The 13,405-nt window shown below is 37.4% G+C and overlaps 1 long non-coding RNA gene across 2 annotated transcripts; it reads left to right on the plus strand.

Moving 5' to 3' along the window:
- Nucleotides 1-8,306: 8,306 nt before the first annotated feature.
- On the plus strand, nt 8,307-12,689 carry LOC136828605 (uncharacterized). 2 transcript variants are annotated; one of them, XR_010850137.1, is made up of 3 exons: nt 8,307-8,456; nt 9,465-9,552; nt 12,576-12,689. It is a non-coding gene; the product is annotated as an uncharacterized lncRNA (long non-coding RNA). The 2 variants fall into 2 exon arrangements; XR_010850136.1 differs by having other exon boundaries at nt 9,465-9,548.
- The last annotated feature ends 716 nt before the right edge of the window (nt 12,690-13,405 follow it).

Raw genomic sequence — 13,405 nt, forward strand, 5'->3', positions numbered from 1 at the left:
AGGGTTGGAAAGGGATGATGTAAAAATAACTGAAAACGACAGCTATTAGTGTCTAATTCATAGTTTTTGAGTTCGCCAAGATGAACAGCGACACTTCTGATGCTCTCCAAGTCCTAGTTCAGCCCCAATAGGAAGGGTGGTGATAAGGGGTGGGAAGGTGGTGACATGAACAAATAACTGAAAACTACAAATATTAGTGTCTAAGCTAGTTTTTGAGGTTGCTGAGATGAATAGTAACACTCCCAATGCCCTTTAAGTCCAAGTTCAGCCCTGATAGGAAGGGGGGAGGGGTGTGTAAGAAAGGGTGAAAATAAAATGTCAGAAATGACATATATTAGTGTCTAATCCATAGTTTTCAAGGTAGCTGGGATGAACAGAGACACTCCTGATGCCCTTTAAGTCCAAATTCAATCCTGGTGGGAATGAGGGGTGAAAAGTGGTAAAATTTATGTCAAAAATGCTGGGCAATGTAACTGAAGCAACTATCTTAAAAGGAAAGGGAGAGAGTGAGAAGGAGAGGAAGTGAGAGAGAGAGAGAGAGAGAGCAGAGGGGGAGAAAGAGGGAAAGAGTGAGGGAGAGATAGAGAGAGTGAGAGTTTATTGGTTATCATTCAGAGTTTTCCCAGGCAGTGCTGGGTTGGTCAGCTAGTATATATATATATATATATATATATATATATATATATATATATATATATATATATATATATATATATATATATATTATAGTCATGCAAAAACAACTCTGAACACCCCTTTAAATGAACAAAAATCAGAACAATGTTATAACAACAGAAAATAATAAGCAAAGTTTTTGTTTTATTACCTTTTATTCAGTATTTTGACATTTCTTCATTATTTTTAAGTACTATCGTGCACAAAAGTCCTTTCCCTTAGCCATCCAGAGTGTGAACATGAATCTGGTGACTTTGAAACATCGAAGCAGTTCAAGAGGTAACTAGTGGAAGACCCAACAGATGTCGCAATGTAAGGGCATATGAGAACAGGAAGGGGGAGTGGGTAGCAGGTATTTTTCTTGAGCAGAGTAAAGTTCCCATATTCTAATATCGTTAAGAAAGTGATCGTAAAGTTTTTGTTGTCGACGATACTGGGTTTGAGTGCAAAATGTGCAGTTAAGGAAATATGAGAATAGAATTGCTTCGGAGGTCAATATTCAGGAATTAGTATTTCCTATAGATTATCGTATCTTATCAACAGACATGACTGCCCACAAGATCGATATAAAATATTTCAGCATCAGTATTTACGGCTGATAATATGAGATAATCTATAGGAAATACTAATTCGTGAATACTGTGTTCCTAAGCACTTGTATTCTCAGATTTATTTCGCATATTTTCTTAACTGCACATTTTACACTCAAAGCCAGTATCGTCAACGACAAAAACTTTACGATCACTTTGTAAATAAATATATATATATATATATATATATATATATATATATATATATATATATATATATATATATATATATATATATATATATATAATTTAGATTCATAAAACGTAAATATTGCATAAATTGACAATGTTATGGCTATAATTAGAAACTACAGGAATACCTTTTTGTTCACAAATTCCATTATCAATTTCAATACAGTTATTATAAATATATAGAATTTTAATATTTTAAAGCTAATTTTACTAATACTCTTATTTTCATAGAAGGGGTTAAGAATAATGGGTAAATTCATGGAAACCTAGTATGCTAATTAGCCTTTTTATCCGCATAGTACACCATTAGATTACAATGAAAGACATTCATGCTAATGGCAGTATGAGCAGCAAAGATTTATCATTTCATTTTGGACTTCGTTTAGAATCGGAATTATATTCGGTAAAACTGAACACTACTACCGTTCCTCTCTGGTACGTTAACTGTCAGTTTATGTGCAAAACTGGAAACATGTTATCCCTTGTAGGTGAACGTAAAAACAAACAAAAGACTGTATTGTATAAACACAAACTAAGGTATAAAAAATAAACAAAAACATGGGCAGAAAGCGGTAAATATTACGGTCGCTGACTGGCAGGAACCAGGCCGCTGTAATGGTCTTCAGCTTTACCATATATTTCTTTTATGGACAAGATTCAAATTCTAGTAAATCTGGAGAATGAATTAGAGGGAAACTTGTAAAGTACTCAGAAGGGACGAATACAATCGTTGGTGCTATATACTGTATATATGTTTTAGAATATCTTTAAATGTTATATCTCGTTATTTATGTGTTAATCGTTTTCTATGGTTGGTATTTCACGTAGGACTTTAAAGTAATGAGGCCAACGAAAGCAACACGAGACAAAAGGGAAGGAAAATATTCTCTTAAATGAGGTATATGAAAAACAGAAATAATATTTAACTTCTGAGATTACATCTGTGTATTTTGGTGCAGGGAAAACCGATGAGGATAAAGGGAGCGAGACATACTTGAGTTCGAGCGTGTCAGATGGAGTAATAGGAAATATTTATGACTCAGAAACATTGATAGCATAATGTAATTTTAACAGTCACATTTGCTTTCCAGGCAATCAGCGATTTTACGTAAAAACTGAAATGGTAATAAAATGGAAGGACAAACATTGGGTGGTGTTAGGGAACACAGATGAGAAAAGGGTGGGCGTGTTTACTTAGGAAACAGCAAACCAGTAAAGTGCCATGTACTGTAATAATAAACCCGTAGGGGGGTAGCGCCGTCAGGGTACCTCATGCGGTGCATTGTAGGCATTACTTGAGATTCTTTGCAGCGTGTCTTAGGCCCCTAGCTGCAACCCCTTTCGTTCCTTTTACTTTACCTACTTTCATATTCTCTTTCTTCCATCTTAATTTCCACCCTCTCCTAACAATTGATTCATAGTGCAACTGTGAGGTTTTCCTCCTGTCACACCTTTAAAACCTTTTACTGTCAATTTCCGTTTCAGCGTTGAATGACCTCAGTGGTCCCAGTGCTTGGCCTTTGGCCAAAATTCTATATTCAATCAGTCAATCAATCAATATATTAATAAATAAAATAATCTGTTGGGAAGTTAGGTAAAATTTGCTGGTATGTTAGGCGGCAGTCTGCTCGGGAAAAACCTCAGGTACGGGAATACTTAGGTTCCAATTCCTTTTACGACTAGCACAGGTCAATTGGTAACATCCTGGTCTCTCATTTGAGAGGCCGGGGTCGATCCTGATGCGAGTCAGGTAAAGACCAAACACCGATACATAATTCTGGTAGTTTGCTAAAATGGAAGAGTAAATGGCAAATCTCCATAATAATAATAATAATAATAATAATAATAATAATAATAATAATAATATATGAAGGGAGTAGACCCTCTTTCAAACAGGTCTTATTAAAAAGGATGGCTGTATTATGCGAATTTATCTTATATAGTGTCTTTTCTATCCTCCTTATGATTCGCTTTTCAGGCTCAGCGATGTCAGTCAGTAACTGGCCGATATTCATGTTGGTAAAGGACAGTGTGCGGAATATTGGAAGTCTTTTATTAAAATATCCAATCAGAAATCGTTCGTCTGGGTTCAGGTTCTATTGTAGGTACCGTCGACATGTTTCGACCAGCTCGTTGGTCATCCTCTGGACGTGGTTGCAGAAGGTCTGAAGAAACGAGGTGCTCGGGTTGGTATTTATAGGGGTCTTGATCGGTGCTGAATTATGATTGGCTGCCCGGGGCATGTACCCTCGGGCGGAGCCTTCTCATCCAAGTCGAAGTTCTGTTTTCGTCTTGCGTGCGAGCGGCATTGTAGTGCTGAGGATGAAGAGAAGAATTTCGATCCTCGGATGCCGAATTTTGATTTGCTCGTACGCTATGGGGATCGCTCGGTGCACGTCTCCTGGCTGCCGTGGGGAGGAGAAAGGTTTCTTGCGCAATGTTGAGTGTTGGTTTCTCCTTCCCAATGTGCAATGCTTCCAAGAGGCGTAGGCGGCGGTGGTCGGTAATTTGGTCAATTATTTCGATGTTCGTGATTATGTCTTTTCTTGCTATTCTCTGGTTATGGACGGTCCTGGCATGATTAAAGATAGCCCCCTCTTGGGCGTGGCAGGAAATCCTTTTGGAGAAACGCATGGTGGTCATACCGATGTAAGAACCGAGGCATCCTCGGACGGGGCATAAGTACCGGTATACCACGTTGGTTTTCTTCAAGGGGTCCTGCTGAGGGGGGCTGGGTTGTTGCGCATAACCAGGCTGCTCGTCTTTCTTCTCTTGTAATAAATAACCAGATGTATATTTTTTTGTTGGAGTCAACAGGGCTGACATTATTCTCGATGATGTTTTTGAGGGCGCATTCGTCTTCTTTATATTTATGGTGAAATTGTCCTTTGTAGAAGAGCTCTATGCGTTCAGGGGCATCGGGGCGAGGTTCCTGACGGTACCATCTATCGATGTTCGCTTTGATAGATTCTTCTACAGTATATCCCGGTTTGGGTGTCCATTGTCGACAGAGAGAGGCCTCTTTCTCTACGAGGGTCTACACGAAACACACGAACCTGGGCATGTGTATGAACGGGGCGAGCGAGTGCCCCGAGAGGTATAAGCGCTCCACCATCAGCGCCTACGTCAGGAGGGCCCTCTCACACTGCTCCTCCTGGAACGACACCCACGGAGAAATAGAACGTGTAGCCCAAACCCTCGTCGACAATGGACACCCGGGCAGCCAATCATAATTCAGCACCGATCAAGACACCCCCCCCCCTATAAATACCAACCCGAGCATCTTTGATCAAATGCAACAGAACTTTGTTGTGTGTGTGTGTTTGCGTGTCGGAGAGAGAGAATTGAAATAAATTCTTGCTTCATCAGATTAAATGATTCCTGCAAATAACTGTAATGTCACTCATACATTATCGTATTTGCCTTATCAGAACATGTTTATATATATGTATATGTATATAGGAAACATTGTCTAATATAAATACATCAAGCAGCAAGGATTCATATTCAATGTTGAATCTCTGTGTTGAAACCTCAGGTTTTATATTCAATGTTATACCATTTTCCATCATCGGGTGCAATTATTACTTGACGTGAGAAGCAAACTTGATAAGGACAGAACAGATGGGAACCTTGCAGCATAAACCCCTTTTACTATGCAATGCAAGAATGAAATATGATGGGCAACTTAATGGAGTTTACTTAACTGAAAACAATCCATGTTTATGAAAGTCTCATTACCGATGTAGTAAATGGTTTGGTGCTTACCCACGTTAGATTAGCATCTCCTGTTTTATATCAGACAATGTCTAAAATGAGAACAGTTATACCTGTGCATTTATGGTGATTTTACTTTGCCAAAAAAGTAATAAACATATATAAGAATATCTTCGGTTATGGTAAAAAGTGGTAATAAGCTTTAATTACGGAATGGTTGATTACCAATAGTTGAAATTACTCTAATCTTGGCTAAAGTTTTCTAATATGACCAATGCTCATATTTTTTTTATCAGAATGGGAATTATCAGTATATTGACAAAAATTAAACACCCACAGACAAAATGGGTGGGTGGGGGTAGAGGGTTTGGATCTAATTTTCTGCTTTCTTCCATCACCATTTGCTCCGGGCGAGGGAGAGAAGGAGGGGGAGCGGGTAAGGAGACCTGAACGGGGGAGCGAGGGAGTAGGCGTGGCTGAAGAAGCGATAGAGAAAAGGGGAGGAGGAGGAAAGGGACAACAAGAAACTTCATTAGCATGAGCAAAATAAATATATAAATTCAATGTAAATAGAGTTTCATTAAATTGATGGATAAACTACAGTATTCACAAAATGCTTTATCAAGGTCTAGAGACCGTAAATAACTAAGGAATAGGGAGGAAAGTGAAGTGGGAGACGCAAGGTAAGCGATAGGGGTTGAGTATGATTTCCAATGTTACCAGAAAAAATTTGCCCGAGCCAAAACTTGGGTGGTTACGAATTCTTGCTGGCGATAGTACCTGTCCACAGTATTCTGTTAAGTACCAAGATTAATGGGTAATATCCATTAAGCCAATGTCTGCACGCACTTTAATGACTCAACCCAAAGTTGTTTTGGTGTGACACGTTGATGACATGTTCATGTTCTGGAATAAAAGTTGAGAAGATTTTGATATCTATTTGCAGCAAAATGAATTCACTTCTAGCATTACGTTCAAAACTGAATGAGAAAAGGACAGGAACTAGTCTTCTTAGATATATCAATAAGGAATCATTCAAGTAGTTTCAACGTCTATAGAAGACCAACGTTCTCTATTTCCTGCATTCATTTCCTTACTATTATGACACTGCAATTTCAATGAAGACTGAGGTATCAGTGCAATTTTTTTCTTTTCGGAGGACCAGGAACCTGTTCTGACGGTTACATAGACGGAGTCGATTTCATCTGTAAACAATTCAACCACCTGCCTCACTATGTCGGCGGAAAAACCATCAACCAAGCCAGTGAGATATCTCTTCAAAACCAATGGGCATAACAAAATAAGGGATATACCAGCAAAATAAAACTCCCGTACGTAGAGGTATTAAGAAAATGTCTACGGGAACATCGAACCGGACTACCCTCTGCTTTCATATCGAAGAAACGTAGAGAATGTTCTTATTAATGTCCATCAGAATAAGAGAATTATGCCTATACAGCATAGTTGATATCAACTTACACCTTTCTTGATGGGTCAGTGATCAAAAGTCACTGTACATCACCCATGGTCAAAAGTACAACATTGTTTCTAAATAAAGCAACGTTTCGAATACCAGTGGTAACGAATCACTTATCAGTTGTAATACTTCTGGTTGTAGGCTATTCGTGAGGTATAGTGAATTAGGCAATAAACGATATTTGTGGCTTAATATTTGGGTGAGCATATATATATATATATATATATATATATATATATATATATATATATATATATATATATATATGTGTGTGTGTGTGTGTGTGTGTGTGTGTGTGTGTGTGTGTGTGTGTGTGTGTGTGATATTTTTAAGAGCTCCACCTAATGTAGTGAACTGGATATTTTATGATATTTGTGGCCTAATGTTTTTGAGTATAAGGAAAACCCTCGCTGTGTATAAGACAAATTCGACAAATTCATAATTGGCCACGCATTACAAATTTACCAATCAGCTATCATGATGAAGATGGGTTGATATCGATTCTAAGTGCAAAACCTGAATTCGACAGGCATGTACAGCAGAGTCGATGTCAACTTATACCTCTCTTGAGAACTGGTGACGAAACATTTATCAATCATATTCCCTCTTGGATGTAAGTTAGGTTATTCCCGAGGTGTAGTGAACTGGATATTAAAGTATATTGGTGGCTTAATATCTATCTATCTATCTATCTATCTATCTATCTATCTATCTATCTATCTATCTATCTATATATATATATATATATATATATATAACCCACATGATCATATTTTTCAGAGCTCCACCTACCACACACACACACACTATATATATATATATATATATATATATATATATATATATATATATATATATATATATATAATAATCCTCATGATAATAGTTTTCATAGCTCCACCTATTAATAATATCGAAACAGGATTTGAATATCTGGCGATGATCGAACAATAAGATATGGTTTCAATAAATTCATTGACCACTGTTCGAATTAGCCGTTAATGATAATAATATCCTTTGTTTCAGCTCCGGACCATATACGATGAACGATAAGATGAACACAATATAGTATACTAAGTTAAGTACGCAAGTAAGAAGTAATATTCATGAACTCTTATACCCAAGCACTGCTGAAAACAACAGCAACAACAACAACCACAACAACAACAACAACAACAATAATAATAATAATAATAATAATAATAATAATAATAATAATAATAATAATAAAGACCAAACACCGATACAAATTTGGTAGTTTGGTAAAATGGAAGAGTAGATGGCAAATCTCGATGATAATAATAATAATAATAATAATAATAATAATAATAATAATAATAATAATAATAATAATTTTTTTCAGATGGGCTAACTATTGATACATAATTGGGGTAGTTCGCTAAAATTTTGGAAGAGTGCCCGGCAACTCTCAATAATAATAATAATAATAATAATAATAATAATAATAATAATAATAATAATAATAATAATTTCCGTCGATATTTTTATCATCGCCTTAAACTTCTTCGGTGGCGAAAGGGCGATGAAGTGACGTCCCACGAGCAGGCAGTTGCATCGGTCGTTGGCTGTTATCCTCAAGAAGAGCTTGTTTCAGTGTTGTCGAGTCACCGGCTTGGTAAGACAGGTTTCGTTGATACCTAACTCGACTTTCTCGTTCATTTGCGTTTGGGATCGCGGCCGTGCTCTACAGGACGATCGTTGGTTTCATTTTGTTTGGTGTTCTGTACAGTCCTCCGCAGGGATGATTCCCTCTCTGATGATCTCCTGTACGTTTTCAAAGTAAGGTGCTTTTTATGTATTTTATAATTGTGTTAGTGGTTTCTCGTCAGTATCGTGGTTCCTGCAGAATACTTTTTTTTAGTTAATTTTAAAAATTTTTTTCTTGTATGATCATCACTTTAGGTGGTATTTTATTGTATAGTCTTGGTGCGCAGTGTACAAATGCTCTCTATCCTGACTTATTAATGTTCTAGGTTTAAGTAGCCTATATACTCCATTTGCATGTCTTGTGTTTACAATATTCATTTGAAGCCTAAAGAAGCTTGAGCAGTTTCTCAGATATACCTTATTGTGAATAGACTTTGCAAGATTTCAGGCGTGAAGGCGTGCTTCGATGTTTGTTGGGCTGGATACTGTTGCTAGTTTTGCCTTGTAATTTCTCAAATATTTAGATTGTGGTCTTAGATCAATGACTTAAGTTGTCATATGAAAGTTTTCAGTTTGCGGGTTTTGTACCTTCAAATGTTGGTATTTTCGAATTTTTGTTGTAAACTCCTACAATAACTGTTCAAAATGTTAAGTATGTTGGGTATTGTTGCAGATTGCCCTTTAACATGGGATTTAAGCCCGTTTCGAAGCCTATTTATTACTAAGCTGAACTATATTGCTTTTGAGTTGTAATTCTACGCACTTTGGTTTTATACTAGCAATCTTATGCAGTGCTACAGATGTTTTCATTTTAACTTTATGCTGCAACAGAGCAAGTCCTACGATGCAATAGGGTTTGCTTTTTGGGGATTAGGTCGACTTAACTCGACTACCATAGCCTTCCTAATGTGGGGTATATTAAGTTGATTTAGTAGATTTATACTTTGATTATTGTAGGCTTAAGTGGCGCCTAAGTGGCAATAAACTGGTAATAACGCTTATCAGTGTTTATAAAGCCTTGCTTGCTGCTCCTTGTCTTAGTATTTTAAAACTTGTCAGATGGCCCAGCTGATTATAGCCAATAGTCAGCCTTTGGTTCTTTCCACTTGCTAGAACATTTGGACTTTATATATTCTTATGGTCAGGGTATGTCGTTAAAAAGCGTGCCACAATGAGTTATTGAATTGTCTTAGACGTACAGATACCTTATGACTAAACAGGATTAATGGGTGAGTAAGTATCTTTGTTTTTTTATTGTTGACTTGAGCAATCCCCCGAACATTTTTTACCTTAGTTTTTTCAGAATCAAATCTCTTAAGTTTTCATTTTAAGTTTAGGTTTTGTTTTAATGCTTTTGGTTTTTTTTCGGATTCAAAAAGTTAGTTTTGAGAATTTTGAAAGTTTTTTTTACATTTAAAATTGCAAAGGTTAAATTTAACTTTTCCAGCTTTGAACTTTAAAAAAATGTTAAGTCTTGTTTCAGCTTCAGGATTTTTGTTTTCAAGTATTTAATTTTTATTTTTTTTAGTTTAGTTATATTTTAGCATCAAAAGTTAGTTTGATGCGTGTGGAAGTTTGATGCGTGTGGAAGGTAATTTTTGAAAGTTTGAGTAAATAGTAATTTTTTTTAGGTTAGTGGATTTAAACTTTCTTAAATTTAAACTTTTTGCCTTAAGTGGTTTGATCTTGTAAATTCAGCCAGTTTTGTTTTTTAAAATTGTAAAGTTTAGTTAGGTCTCTATTTTAGGTTTTTGATATTTTTTCAGCAGTAACAAATTTTAAAGCTCTTGATTAATTATTTCAGCTTCAAAAGTTAGTTTTGAATGAAAGTTTTGCGTATGAATCTGTGTGAATGAAAGTTTTGCGTATGAATCTGTGTGAATGAAAGTTTTGCGTATGAATCTGTGTGAATGAAAGTTTTGCGTATGAATCTGTGTGAATGAAAGTTTTGCGTATGAATCTGTGTGAATGAAAGTTTTGCGTATGAATCTGTGTGAATGAAAGTTTTGCGTATGAATCTGTGTGAATGAAAGTTTTGCGTATGAATCTGTGTGAATGAAAGTTTTGCGTATGAATCTGTGTGAATGAAAGTTTTGCGTATGAATCTGTGTGAATGAAAGTTTTGCGTATGAATCTGTGTGAATGAAAGTTTTGCGTATGAATCTGTGTGAATGAAAGTTTTGCGTATGAATCTGTGTGAATGAAAGTTTTGCGTATGAATCTGTGTGAATGAAAGTTTTGCGTATGAATCTGTGTGAATGAAAGTTTTGCGTATGAATCTGTGTGAATGAAAGTTTTGCGTATGAATCTGTGTGAATGAAAGTTTTGCGTATGAATCTGTGTGAATGAAAGTTTTGCGTATGAATCTGTGTGAATGAAAGTTTTGTGCATTTAAAGTAGTTATTCTTTGCCCACTTCCCAAGTCCACCTTTGCCGGGGTGGCGGCGCCACCTGCCAGGCAAAGGTGGACTTGCATGTTGTGCATGGTGACTTGGTCACCATGCACAACAGGAAGTTCAGAAACAAGCATGGTGACTTTGTCACCATGCACAAGAGGGATTTAAAACCAACCAACTTCTAACTTAGGTTAGAACTGCAAGGTTGATAGTTTTCGTGTAGCTTAGACTTAATGGGAAGTTAGATATGGAACTTGAAATATAGGATTCCTTAGAATAGGGTAAAGAACGAGATAATATAGATGTAGGGGTTAGGATAAAAATAAACTCAGACTTAAGTCTATCTCGTAAGGATGCTGGGAATAGACTGGGGTTAAAAACGCGACGATCAGACCTAGGGAGACAAATATTTGAGTCTCCCTATTGACAGTGCAAGTTAACAGAGGGTATTACAGTACCTGAGCCCTTTGTTTGGTCATGAGATGTAAGTTTGAATGTTAGTGCAGCTGAGAATAGGGTAGGGTAACTGTCTGACATGCTTTTGTAGCTTAGAATTTCATTCCCTGTGCATTTCAGGGCCGTGTCTAATTGGTTTTAGTCGATAAAATCTTACCGTAGCATCGAATATGGATCGTATTTTGGGAATAACTATTTGAAGCCACGGCCTAATTGGCAAAAGTATGCACTGATGTCTAATGTTGACAATTAAGGCACTTTTCGGAGTAAATCACAAATTTCAAGGAAAAGTCTGCTAAATTTAGTAAGCACCCGGGGGGAGGCTAGTTGTGACCTAAAGTATGACATAGGCTTAATAAGTGTACCCAGTAGTGATGATAATCGTAGAAACAAATATTTGACCTTGTTGGGAATAGTTGAGAATCACGATATTACGGTTTCCATTGGTGATACCACGGGTAATGAGTAAGAATTTGGTATACTGTATAAATGACATAGCAAAGGAATATTGGAAATATACTTATGGCAATATTACTATTTTCATTATACAGTTTTACGTTGACCATAGGAATATTTAGCAATTATAACCCACTTTCTATTTTATCTTGATCAGTTATGAAAAACTTTTGGCACTGGTGAAACACAATCATATTGAAATGAAACTGCGAAAATTTAGGTTTGGCAAGATATTTTGGCCCCATATACCTGGCAACCTTGCATAATAGTAAACCTGTAGAGTCGCAGACGACAGGGCAAAACCAGGTTATACGTGACGGCTGCGTCGCCTATGGCAAGCCTAGCAAATTGTCCTCGTGGCTGCAAGGCTGCTTTCGTGTTGCATGTTTTTGCAGTATGCAATAAAGAAAAAAATCGTATGCGTCATGTATGCTAAATATTAAGAGTAAGTGCGTAACAAGGTGGTACAAAAGCACCAAACGATTCAGACAAGAGAACAAAGCTGACCTTTATAGGGGTAATAATAATACTCGAATGACGAGTATGAAAATATTTTTATATAAAGGCTTCACTCTTTTCAGACAAAGATTAAACACTGGCGTAAATTTCTTCACTGATAAACCATCTCGCTGACTAGCTGCAACGACCATTTTTAAAAACTTAACTATTCAGGTGACCACCTTACACACACAATTTAATTTGTTTTATATGTATGTGCATTTATGTATGTACCATATCTATGTATACGGCATAGTATGCATATTGCTATCCTCGTTCCTGTCGTCGAAGTATGAATAGTAACAATGATGATTATGATAACTGATGAAAATTGTGCAAAACTGTGATCATTGTGAATAGTTAAATACTTTACATGGCCGTGCGCATAGGAAAAAGTGTTATATAAAGCATTTTTATTCATTGGCTAAATACTGGTCTTTATCCACACAGGCCCTACGACCGTGTGGCAGTTCATGGGTATGACGGCGCATGCTGTGAGGAAGATTGTCCAGCGCAACAGATAAGTGAGCTTGCCTCAGTTTGCCGGGGTAGTAATGCCTACACCACAAGCCTTTGATAATTTTACACGGTGTCATTCGCCGCTTTGTCGACGACAAGTTTGCAGCAAAGCAAGTTTCTACTCTCAGAACCCTAATGGAAGATTTGACGACAGCCACCATTATCCTGGAAACAACCTCCAAGATACCGGCGTGGCGACTCATGCAAGATAAGGGATTCAAATACAAAACTTCCCAGCGAAAGGTGTATGTTGCAAAAGAATCCCTTGACGTGGTTTGCGGTCGGATTGGCCCTCACTGGGCTCTGAGGCGCCATCGAGAAGGGAGGCAGATAGTACTGTATATGTCGATGAGAGGTGGTTCGCCACAAGAATGAGCCACAGCAGGGAGCGGGTGGACACCACCACAGCCTGCTATCCGTGCCATGCATAACAGACGGGTAACCATCTGGCGAAGGAGAGCGCTTCGTGGTGGTTGCAGCTGGCACAGGAAATGGATTTATTGAAGGCCTTTTCCCTTTTACACTGCAGAGAGTACCAGTAGCGATTACCACGGGGTAATGACAGGCGAGCTGTTCATACGCTGGCTGACAACTCGGCTACCATTGCTGCCCGAACCATCGGTGCTGGTACTTGACAACGCGCCTTATCACAGCCAGCTGATAGACGCTTGTCGGTCTCCTACTACGGCAACCAAGAGAGCAGACATTTTTACTTGGATGGAGAGACGCAGAATCCCTGTCTCAGACGGTGCCACACGACC

The sequence above is a fragment of the Macrobrachium rosenbergii genome, chromosome 43 (genome assembly GCF_040412425.1).
Source record: "Macrobrachium rosenbergii isolate ZJJX-2024 chromosome 43, ASM4041242v1, whole genome shotgun sequence".
Taxonomy (NCBI): domain Eukaryota; kingdom Metazoa; phylum Arthropoda; class Malacostraca; order Decapoda; family Palaemonidae; genus Macrobrachium; species Macrobrachium rosenbergii.